Source organism: Amyelois transitella, chromosome W, assembly GCF_032362555.1.
Source record: "Amyelois transitella isolate CPQ chromosome W, ilAmyTran1.1, whole genome shotgun sequence".
In the NCBI taxonomy this organism is placed as follows: Eukaryota; Metazoa; Arthropoda; class Insecta; order Lepidoptera; family Pyralidae; genus Amyelois; species Amyelois transitella.
The window spans coordinates 10,946,318-10,958,887 of NC_083536.1; positions in this window are offsets into that span (position 1 = coordinate 10,946,318).

The window sequence follows — 12,570 nt, forward strand, 5'->3', positions numbered from 1 at the left end:
TTATGAGTGGTACAAAGCGTTCAAAAGCGGTCGAGATGTGATGGAAGATTTGCCCCGCTCTGGTAGGCCATCAACGTCTGCAACTGAAGTTAACATCGCAAAAGTGAAGGAAATAGTGACTGAAAATCCTCATTCAACTTTGAGAGAGATAGCCACCGAACTTTCTGTATCTCACGAGTCGATCCGTACTATTTTGACTAATAATTTGGGTATGAAACATGTTGCCGCTCGGCTAGTCCCAAAAGACCTGAATTTTTTTCAAAAACTCAATCGCATGAGAGTCGCTGAGGACATGCTAGAACGAGTCAATTCCGACCCAACATTCATGAAACGCATTGTTACTGGTGACGAGACGTGGGTTTACGAGTTTGACATGCAAACTAGTCAACAAGCTTCGGAGTGGCGCCTTCCAACTGAACCGAAACCGAAAAAACCACGCCAAAGTCGTTCAAAAGTCAAAGTCATGTTGACTGTTTTCTTTGACTATCGCGGTGTTGTGCACTCGGAATTCTTGCCGGAAGGTCAAACGGTAAATAAGGAATATTATTTGAGTGTTATGCGGCGTTTAAGACAGCAAATCCGACGAAAAAGGCCAGATTTGTGGAAAGAAAATTCTTGGATTTTGCACCATGATAATGCACCTTCGCACAAGGCCATCATTGTGAACGAATTTTTAACCAAACACTCAACAAATACCATCGAGCAACCACCATATTCACCAGATATGGCTCCAGCCGACTTTTTTCTTTTTCCTAAACTCAAATTACCACTTCGTGGCACCCGTTTTCAATCGGTAGAAGACATAAAAGAGAATTCGCGGCGAGAACTGACCTCAATTCCGGAAACAGCGTTTAAAAAATGTTTTGATGATTGGATTATTCGTTGGCGTAAGTGCGTAAGTTTCTAAAGGAGCATATTTTGAAGGTGATAAAATAAATTTGGATGAATAACAAACAGTTTGTGTATTATTGATCTTTTCCTGCTACTTTCTTGACAGAGTAGTATTTTGTAATTGGGTACATTGTTTTTATTTTGTTTCTTTTTTTATTATTATTTTATGTGAATCATTGTAAGTATACTTATCGCATTAGTGTAATACTGTTAGGATAAGTATAAAGTTTGTGAATAAATCAATTAATATCAGCGCCACTAGCGGTCAAGTTTGGCAGTTTTCTTCTCCATTGTTTTTAACTTCCAGTTAACTTGTTTTACTTTTAAAAAAATAATTTATGAGGGTAACGTTAAGAAATATCTAAACACACACCAGAGAATTCCCGATCATAGATCACATACGTATTACGTACCATAAACTAAAATCAACTCGACAGTCAGTGTTGCCACATTAGCAGGGGCGGCTCTAGCGCCCGTGTTGTGTGCAACCTTGGTGCCCCCTAGGCCTGGCTTCTGGCTGCTTCTACACTTTAAATACGTGAAATAAGGACACCGTTGTGGAAAATGGATTGACTTATGTGGCAACATAGACTGTCGAGTAGATTTTAGTCTGTGTTACGTAATATGAATGTGATCTATGTTCGGGGATTCCCGTTGTGTTTGTTAGATTTACAGTAGAAAATGGATTTACTAACCTGGCAACACTGGTTGTCCAGTAAACTTATGTCTATGATACTTCCATGTTCGGGAATTCCCGCTGTGTTTAAGTTAACCACTTAAGAATTGTAGCTATATTTATGTAGTTGAGTGGCATTCATTCAACTTTGGACATTAAATTAGTGTTATACGTTATAACGAAGTGTTGTGTTATAATATTTCTTTCTGAAGACTTAATTCTTGCAAATTTGGGACAAAAATGGGTCGTAATAAGGATACTCAAGTGAGGAATTCGTTTGAAAAACGGAATAATAGTGTCAATTGTAAATATTGTAAGAAAATGTTTCGACATGCGAATGCTACTCGTATGTGGTCTCATATTGCAAATTGTACGAAATGTCCACAAGATGTGAAAATTTTAAATGTTAGCTTGACAAAAGAAGCTGATTCGTTCGTAAATTCACCTTCTATTTCTTCCGTCGTGTCTTCAGTAGCCGATTGTTTCATGAATAAAAAAGACATCGATAAATTGATAGCCTTAGCAACTACAGTATCTGGATCTCCTATCTCTTAGGGAGAACATGCATTATGGAAAAAAGTATTTTCTGCTTTAGCGCCATCCTACACATTATCAATACGAAAAACTTTAACAACATACGTGGATAACATTTATGAAGAAATGAAAAAAGTCAAGATATTAGTTTGAAATCTCTTTCGACACTGCATCTTCAGCTAGATGGCTGGTCCAATATAAAAAAATGAAGGTATTATAAATTTCTTAATCTCCACACCTGTTCCTTTACTTGTAGACTTTGTAAACACGCTTGATAATCGTCATACATCAGAGTAATTGACCACAGAGTTTTTCAGAGTGATGAATCATATTGGCCCCGTAAAGTTCTTCGTGTTAATTGGTGATAACGCAAATAATGTTCAAAGGGCCTTGTTGAATGTGAAAGACTTATATCCACATATAATAACATTGCGTTGCACAGCACATACATTGAATTTATTGACAGATGACGTTCTAAAAATTAATGTAATTAAGAAGGAAATAAAATATAGTCATTTTAACGAAGTTCTCTCGTCGCTTTTTACGAAAATTTTAATTGAAAAGAACTACATACAACCTAAAATTGAAGCTTCCAGTCAAAACTAGATGGAGCAGTGTACACAAAACGCTGCAAATGTTGAAATTTGTCAATCCAGCAATGCAAACGTTGGCAGTACATGAACGAATACAGTTATCGTCAGAAACAAATCAAATTTTTTAGATGAAAGTTTTTGGACAATGACAAACGAAGTTGCTGCAATTGTAGAACCAATCTCTGTTAGCATCTTCCAACTAGAAGGTAACGATTGTTTAATTCAGAAAACAGTTCCTGTGTGGAATACCTTAAAATTAAAACTTACAAAAATTTTGGCTCACACCAATATTCTCAATGAAGATGAAAAGCAAAGTCTGCTTAAAAAATTTTAATCCAGAAAAGGAACAGTCTTAAAACCATTTTGCTGCATGTTTGCCAGATCCCAAGAACTGTGGTGATAATTTAAGTAGTGAAAAGATGCTGCAGCACTGAATTTTATCGATGAACTAGCAACTTACATAAATATCGAAAATATAATGGCGGAAGTATCCGATTTTAAGTCAAAATCGAACTTTTGGAGCAACCGGTTTGTGTGGTCGTCAATAAATAATGTCACGCCACTTTCTTGGTGGCAAGGCATATGTAAATGCACGAAACTAAGAAAGTGTGTGGCTGAAGTTATTTTCACAGCTCCTGTAACGTCTGCCGCGTGTGAACGTTCTTTTAGTACGATAATAACGTTATTATTTCTAAACTAATTCAAATTGTTATTTCAATACATGTATCCGTAGTATTAATATAACTTTGCACTCTATTTTTTTAAACAGCATGTTAAACCATTCAAGCTTTTTAATTTCTACTTAATATGAACCATATTTTATGTTTACTATTTCAATGAAACTGATTAATATGAAAATAAATATATTTCCATCCACATCCATATTTTCAAAATTAAACATTTTCAGAAAAATTGATTGAAAATTTTCCAAGCTTTGAAATTTTTCGGAAAATTACCCATCACTATTCCAGATTACTAAATTACTGATTCTCGATGTCGTCTCGATTATGATCGTATCTCGACCGCGTCAAAAATAACCCAGAAGTTCAAGAGTACCCGAAACCGCCGAGCTTGCATGAAAAGAGTTATGAATGTGTATGAAGCGAAGGAAGTATGCAGAGATCGTGGCAAGTGGAAAGAGGTATTTTTTTAGTTTTTTTTTTTTTCAGATTTTATGTATGTATGTAATAGATGTTTACTTATATCTGGGTCGTAAGAATAAGTTTATTGTCAATTTCTTTACGCCACTTTATTCATTGGATCCAGTTTATTTTGCGTACACCAATTCAAAATTAAAAATTCAACATATTTATTGATTATTATAGGATCCTTCATATCGCTTAATCATTTTCAAATCTTTTGGTTTCACAACATTGTCGCGGGTATACGGGTTTTTCTTGAGTCGCGAGGGTATTTAATATCGCCTTTTCACTCATTTCGCTAATCGCTGCACCTATTTATTTATGTATATTGTTTATCTATTGTAGTTTTTATGTATGTAATTATAATTATTTTATTTTATATTTTGTGTAGGTATAAATATATTTATTTAGTTTAACCCCACATGAAGTTCTCTGTAAGACCCAATGGTTGACTGGTAAATAATGCTTCTAGCATTAAGTCCGCCAATTGTGCTATACGTTTGTATCTTGTGCAATGAAGTTTAAATAAATAAATAAATACATACATACATACATAAACTCACGCCTCTTTCCCGGAGGGGTAGGCAGAGACTACCTCTTTCCACTTGCCACGATCCCTGCATACTTCCTTTGCTTCATCCACATTCATAACTCTCTTCATGCAAGCTCGGCGGTTTCGGGCACTTTTGACCTGACCCTTCACCAGGACGTCCTTAATTTGATCAAGATATGTTCGTCTAGGTCTTCCCACCCCGACCTTTCCCTCCACACTCTCCTTGTATATCTGCTTAGTCAACCTGTTTTCATTCATCCTCTCCACATGACCGAACCATCTCAACATACCCTTTTCTATTCCTGTAACTACATCTTCTTTCACATCACAACATTCCCTTATCACGCTGTTCCTTATCCGGTCACTCAATTTCACACCCAACATACTCCTTAACGCTCTCATTTCCACTGCATTTATTCTGCTTTCGTGCTTCTTTTGCCATACCCAACTTTCACTCCCATACATTAATGTCGGGACCAACACGCCCCTGTGCACAGCCAGTCGAGCCTTTTTGGATAGTTTCTGACTGCTCATAAAGGCATGCAAAGCTCCAATCACCATGTTCCCCGCGTTCACTCTCCTTTCAATATCACTATCACACTTGCCATCTGATGTAAACTTTGATCCTAGATATACAAACTCTTTCACTTGGTCAACTTTTTCTCCTCCAATCAAAATATTACATGCTGTCATTTCTTTCTCCATTTCAAAAACCAGTGTTTTAGTTTTACTTACGTTCACTTTCATTCCTTTCTCTTTTAAAGCTTCATGCATACAGTTTACCATCTCCTGTAACTCCTCCGCTGATGACGCCAGTATAACCTGATCGTCGGCATAGAGCAGACATTTGACGAGTAATTTATTCATCCTTAATCCACTTTCAGACTCTTTCAAATCTGTCAAACAACTATCCATAAATAGGTTGAACAGCCACGGTGACGCAACACATCCCTGCCTAACACCTTTCTCAATCTTAAACCACTCAGTGTGCGCTCCGTTTATCCTGACACAAGCACTCGAATCCTCATATAAGGATTTCAGTGCTCGTATCAAGAGACTGCTCACCCCATGCATAGAAAGTGCTGACCACAATTCATTCCTCTCAACTCTGTCATAGGCCTTTTCCAAATCCACGAATGTGCAATAGACTTTTTGACTCTTGGCCAAAAACTTTTCGGCTATGCACCGCAAAGAAAAGACCTGATCAGTACATCCCATTCCCTTTCGAAATCCCGCTTGAGCATCCCATATTTTGTCATCAATAAATAAATAAATAAAAAACATTGGTTGACGTCAAATAAATTAATTAAAACTAAGCTTACTGCCGCTTCCAAGGCGTCAGTGTAGAAGAAGCGGTAACAAACTGCACTGCAGCATTTGCTTCAACAACGTCAACTTCACAAATATCCAAATTTAGAATAGAATGTGGACAAGAGAATACAGTGTTCAGATAAATTTATTTATATGAGATTTTAATAATAAATAAAAAAATATATAAATTCTTTAATTAATTGCTAATTTTAAATAGATTTATGTACAGTGTGTACTGAATTTTGATTTAGGTTCAAATCAAACTACAATTCATTACGAGGTTCCTGTGCCAAGCTCAAGCCAAATTTTTTTTTCATTCAGGTAATCATCAGTCCTATAATATGAGTAAGCCTTCTCACAAAGTACTTTCTTTATATACTCTTTGAATTATTGGTTAGGCATATACGGCATGACTAATTTATGTTTATTACGTAAATTTCTATCAGTTGTAGCACTAACTTTTTGAAAAAAAGAGGTATTTTTCCTAACTTACATTATAAGATCAAATATGTACTGGGACGCTACTATAGATATATTTATTTAAAGAAAGAGTTGTCTTAACGAGTCTCTTGTTCCTAAACCGAAAATTGCGCGAACGGCCTTTTTCTGAATTATAAAAGTAGTTTGTATATCAGCCGCGCTACCCCATAAAAATAAACCATAAGATAACATACATACATACATACATAACATCACGTCTATATCCCTTACGTGGTAGACAGAGCCAACAGTCTTGAAAAGACTGAAAGGCCACGTTCAGCTATTTGGCTTAATGATAGAATTGAGATTCAAATAGTGACAGGTTGCTAGCCTATCGCCTAAAAAAGAATCCCAAGTTTGTAAGCCTATCCCTTAGTCGCCTTTTACGACATCCATGGGAAAGAGATGGAGTGGTCCTATTCTTTTTTTTTTATTGGTGCCGGGAACCACACGGCACTTGCCACACGGCACTCATAAGATAACAAGCTATGAAAATAGCTGAAATAAACAAGTCTAGCTGTAGCAACATCTGTCAATTGTCGGATCAACCTAACAGCATAAGCGGCAGAGCTAAGTCTATTGGAAAGTTTAGAAATATGAGCACCCCACTGTAGCTTTGCATCTATTAAATTATAATTCCTAAAAACTTTGTATTTTCAACAAATTCTAATTTCTGACCTTCCAGTATTATGTCGGTATTGGCCTGCCTTACGTTGGAAGGGTAAATTTAATGTATTGGGTCTTATTAGCATTTAAAAGAAGATTGTTGGTTGAGTACCACATAGATATGGCCGACATTATATTATTAACCAAAGTTACATTTTCGCTATTGCGATTTGACTTATAATACTACCAGACAAACCCCTTCAGACTTTTTCAAATGAAGTTGTTTAAGCGCCTTTAATATATTATCAGAGTTAACATATTTAAATTTAAAGACAGATTTGATGGGAGTCTTGTTATTATTAAGTAGGGCTTCAACGCGCAATGGACTAGAGCAGAGAGTCCCAAACTTATTTTGTCTACTGCCCACTTTGAGAATAAATATTTTTTTAGCACCCCCATTTTTTCACCTATTTAAAAACCACTTTAACTTCAAATTAGTTTAATTAATTATTGTGACCTATATATGTATATAATGTATATGTATGTATAGTAACGGAGAATTCTTAACGAAACTTTTATTATAACCCGCAACTTAAAACCTGAGCGCAGTAGGTAACATACAACGGCGCTTAGGTCTCAAGTTAACTCTTACGGGCTCCACCTGCCAATAAGAATGATTATTGAAACGCAATATTATGGTATTAAAACAGAGTATCTTTTATTAAAAACTAGCTGTGCCCGCAACTTCTTCCGCGTGGAACAGTTATTTTGGGCATCATTGAAGCCCTCAAGGATGAATAATTTTCCCCGTAATTTTTACATTTTCCATTATTTCTTTGCTCCTTATAGTTGCAGCGTGATATTATATAGCCTAAAGCCGTTCTCGATAAATGGTCTATTCAACTCAAAAATAAATTTTCAATTCGAACAATAAAATGACGGCGTTTCATACAAACTTGCACCCCCTATTTTATCCCCTTGGGATAGAATTTCAAGATAAAAAGTAGCCTATATTCTAATCCAGGTTACTAACTATATCTGTGCCGAATTTCGTTCAGATCCGTTCAGTAGATTTTGCGTGATGCACGTACAAACATACAGACAGACAGACAGACAAAAATTCTAAAAAACATTGTTTTGGTTTCTATTGACCCTAAAAAGACCCCTTATAATTTTTTTTCTTAAATATCTTCAATGTACAGACAAAGTTCAGTTACAGTTTTATTATATGTATGGATGGATATAACTAAAATAGTCAATCGTTATATAAAAACTAATGTGATGGATGAATTTGATGCTGTTTAATAAGTTTGTTAATATCAGGTTCCAATTTACTCAAGAACAGTCGCAAGTCGCCACGTTCGGTAACAAGCAAACGATTTCTCTTTTTAGTAAGCAGTGTTGTCATAGCACTAAATCCACGTTCACACAAATATGACGATGGGAATGCTATCAAGAATCGTTAAACGATTGACCACAATCCTGGGTACAATTGCGGGATCGGTTTTTGTAGCCAAAATTCTTGGTAACCATTTTTGAACTTGATTTTTATTTCCTCGTTTGTTGTCAATTCTATAAGCTCTTCTTCCAGCTGAGGTGACATGTGAAAACGGATCTAACACCCAGTCTGGTATTTCCAAGTTCAAAATGTCCTGGTATCGTTCGGTGAAATCAATGTGGAGGTTTTCCAAATGTTGGCAGTAGGCAAACAATTCGTCGTTACTGCATGATACTGATAAATTTGGGAAATTGTGAAACTCACGTCTGCCCAGATTCTTTTTGTGTAGAAGCAGTTTGGCCGCGAAAGCAGCAACGACGTTTTTTGTTTTAATTAAATTTGGTTTATCGCCTTGCAGTTGGAGATTCATGTCGTTGAACAATTTATACAGGTCTGCCATGTAAGCTATATCATTCTTTGATGTTATGAGCTTGTCTTTCAATTCTGTATCTTTAGTTTCCAAGAACTCTATAACAGAGTCAAACAGGTTGTAAAATCGAGTCAGACAATTGCCTCTTGATAGCCAACGAACTTCAGTATGAAACAACAAACGGTTGAAATCCTCGTCATTAGTAACACAAAGCTGATGAAATAATCTATCATTCAAAGAGCTGTTGCGGATTTTATTGACTGCTTTGATGACATATTGCAGTGATTGAAATATTTTTTCACTTAAGTTTCTAGCTACTAAATGTTGTCTATGAATAACGCAATGTACAGCAAGGACATCTGAAATTTTATTTTTTAAGTACGCTATGAAGCCTTTATGGCACCCTGTCATAGCCGGAGCGCCATCCGTAGCAACTGAAATAATATTTTTCAAAGGAATCCCTTTCTCATCGCTAAAATTTTCCAATGTATTGAATATGGTTTCACCTTTTGTATAGGTCTTTAAATTTCTAGCAAATAATAAATAGTTCTTCACATATTTTCTTATCTTTAATAAACCTCACGTAAGACAACAACAATGCTTCATTAGTTGGTAAAGTGGACTCATCGAGCTGAATTGAGAATTGACTTGTCCTCAGGTGATCGCACAATGATTCTTCAATGTTTTCAGCCATTTCATCAATTCGTCTTTGCACAGAATTATTACTCAAAGGAATTTTTCGGATAATATCTGCGGCCGGTTTATGAAACACAGTAATTATTACTTCATTTATTGCTGGAAATATTAACTCTTTTCCGATGTTATGTGGTTTGCCTTTTTGAGCAATTAACAAAGAGATATTGTACGAAGCTCGAAGTCCGTCGTCATCTTGCTTAGCAGCCGCCGAAAATAGTTTTGCTACACTTGGCTGAGTATTATGCTTCTTCTCTAGGTCTTCAAATGATCTTGCAGCCTTGAAGGCTTCATTGCTTCATTCGAAAATGTTTTTAGACATAGAAGACACAAAGGCGACGATAGGTTTGTGGGATTTTCAATAAATCCGAATTTGATATATTCCGCGCTGTATTGCCGTCTCTTCTTTTTTACTTCCGACATTGTTTTGCTTTGAGAAATACGTTCAACTTCGCGAGTAGTGTAAAGGAGGCGTAAGTACGACTGATCTATTGCGCGCGAAACCACAAATGAAAATAAAATAAATATTACTTTGTTTATATAGGAATGCTTAGGCAACACGCACCGACAAGAATAAAAAAACATGCATAAACTCGTTTATCTCATTCGACGCTCAATGGTACTCAACAAGTCCGAACAAGTATTCAATAAACCAGCCGATTGATACAGGAATGCACGTTTTTGTTAAATAACCCGAATTGAAAGTGTGTCTGTTGCCTTTTCATTTGTTTGTTTGTGTCTACTTTCATTACGAAACGGAGCGACCGATTGACATGCTTTTAATTTTTTCTACATTCAATAAAATAGCACAGATATATGAACTACGGCGTACGTAGTTTATATACTACGCTACGCGAAGAGAAATATAGAACCGAGTTTGAGCAATCTTTTAATTCATATTAGTTGATGTTCACAAGTTGTTGTTGTGAGTCGAGAGCTCTTGAAGTCGTTGTTTAAGAGGCCTCCTAGCTAAATAAAATAACAAATCACTTCCCCCCGCCTCTACACAACGCCCCCATTTTCTTTCTGGGTCTCTTACCCCCCCTTGAGACCTGCAGCGCCCACAAGGGAGCGTTATCGCCCACTTTGGGAAAGATTGGACTAGAGTAAACGTCAGAAGTTAGCTCTACAGGGATTTTTGTTAAGAAATTATCAAAAGCATTTACTATGTCCTGAGTTTCAAAAATATTTTTGCTACCGGATGCTATTTGGTTAATACTGTCTCTAACTTTGATTATGCCAGATTCTTTATTAAAAACGTTCCATGTTTCTTTAATTTTATTTGGTGCGTTGTTTATTTTTCTACTAATGTGAAAAGACTTGGCTTGCCTGCCAACTTTTTTAAATAATTTTTGACATATTCTACAAAAATGGGGTATATTAAGAAGAAGAAGAATAATGAAAGTCCTTCCTGTTATCCTAGGGTTTAGTTTAAACCATATGTTGCGTTCACAGAATCATCATAACAAAAATTTGATGATTGATGATGATGATGGACGCAACATGTGGTTTAAACCTTACCCTAGGATAACAGGATGGACAAATGAATTAAAAATTGTACACCAAAATATACAGGGCCTTCCTGGCGAAAACTTATTATTGATCTATTTAATGAAAAAATGGATGTAAATATGGTGCGTTTGATTGAGCATTGGATCCTGGAGAGTGAGCTGATGCCCAGTCTTAACAATTTTGATGCGGTGAGCTGCTTCAGGACAGGGTCGGCAATAAGGTTGTGTAATATATGTAAAGAATGGTCATCGCTTTAAGAAGCGCCACGACATAGTCAGACTTTCCCTTGAGCGCTGTGTTGAGGTATCTTGTACCGAGTTTGAGGAACACATTATTATTTGTATTTATAGTCCACCCAATAGTAATATTATGAATTTCCTGAATTTAATGGAATAAGTTCTAAGAGTAGCTGCAAAAAGTAATAAGAAAGTAATTGTTTGCGGTGATTTTAACATCGACCAATTAGTTAGCTTCACAGTGACAACACAGGTCCTTAACCTATTTAAATATTTTAACCAAGATAATGCGTTCTTGGAACCAACCTGCTTCACTGCCACATCTGCTAAATGTAATGTTTTTAGTGAACAAAAACCAAATAATAAAAAAGTATTGAGTAAATTACCCTCTGATCACTGTGATAAATTTGTTACCTTTACCACTAAAAATAGTACATGTGATGAATCAATTAAGGGCAGACCTAAAGTTCTTTAGAAAATAGTATTTGCGCAGTAACTTACACGGGCAGCGATCCTAATGGTCATTATAATAAGTTATTTACAACGATTTCAGACGCGTACTCTAAAACATTTATACAAAAGAAACGGAAATGCGATAATAACTTTAAATTCAATGAATGGGCTACTGTTGGCATCTACAAAAGTAGAAAGACTTTGTACGATTTATATGCCCAAAAACAGTATCGATTTGAAAGCGGCTTCGTAGACCATGTTAGGAATTATTCAAAAATTTTCAAAAAAGTATATCTATGTACAAGCAAAATCTTTGTACATTAAACACAAAATAAGTAATGCTCCCAACAAAACAAAGGAAACCTGGTGTAGTGGAGCTAAGATTATGAATGTAACCTATTTTTAAGATGAGGCTATTGAATAAATGTCAGTATTAACTCAACACTCGTTGTATCACTTAGCCACCCTACACCCGAACCTCACATGGCGACCGTGACAGTGTTTAAATTCCTTTAACCATATAGGGACTGGAAGTGAACATTACATTCACAATGTGTATTCGTGGACTTTGCCTATCCCCGTGCGGTGTTCTAATTGTGCCGAATTATTCACTTATTTTTTTTAATTTACCTCATAATGGGCTCTACAAACACTAAGGAAGAGGTCATCCTTGCTCAAAACGCAGCAGCAGGTGCAAACAATGCAGATATTCGGCAATTGGCATTTCATATGAGCGCAACGAATATTATACTGCTCATTTTGTTGTCTCTAGCTGCCCTGACTTTTATTTACTGCATTTTCAAAATATATCGGAGATACCACAAGAGATTAATTCTCAATGAGTTAAATCGAGATGCTGTGAGGAGATCATTATTCCGGCAGAGGACGAGACTGGCTGATAGACGTAGCCTAGCGGGAAAGAAAGAAGAAGACGAGATGGTATAAAAGTGGTGAAACAGTGAATAAAGTGCGCGTATTCGTGTTTTGCGTGTGTAATGTATCTACTCGTATATAAAAAAAAA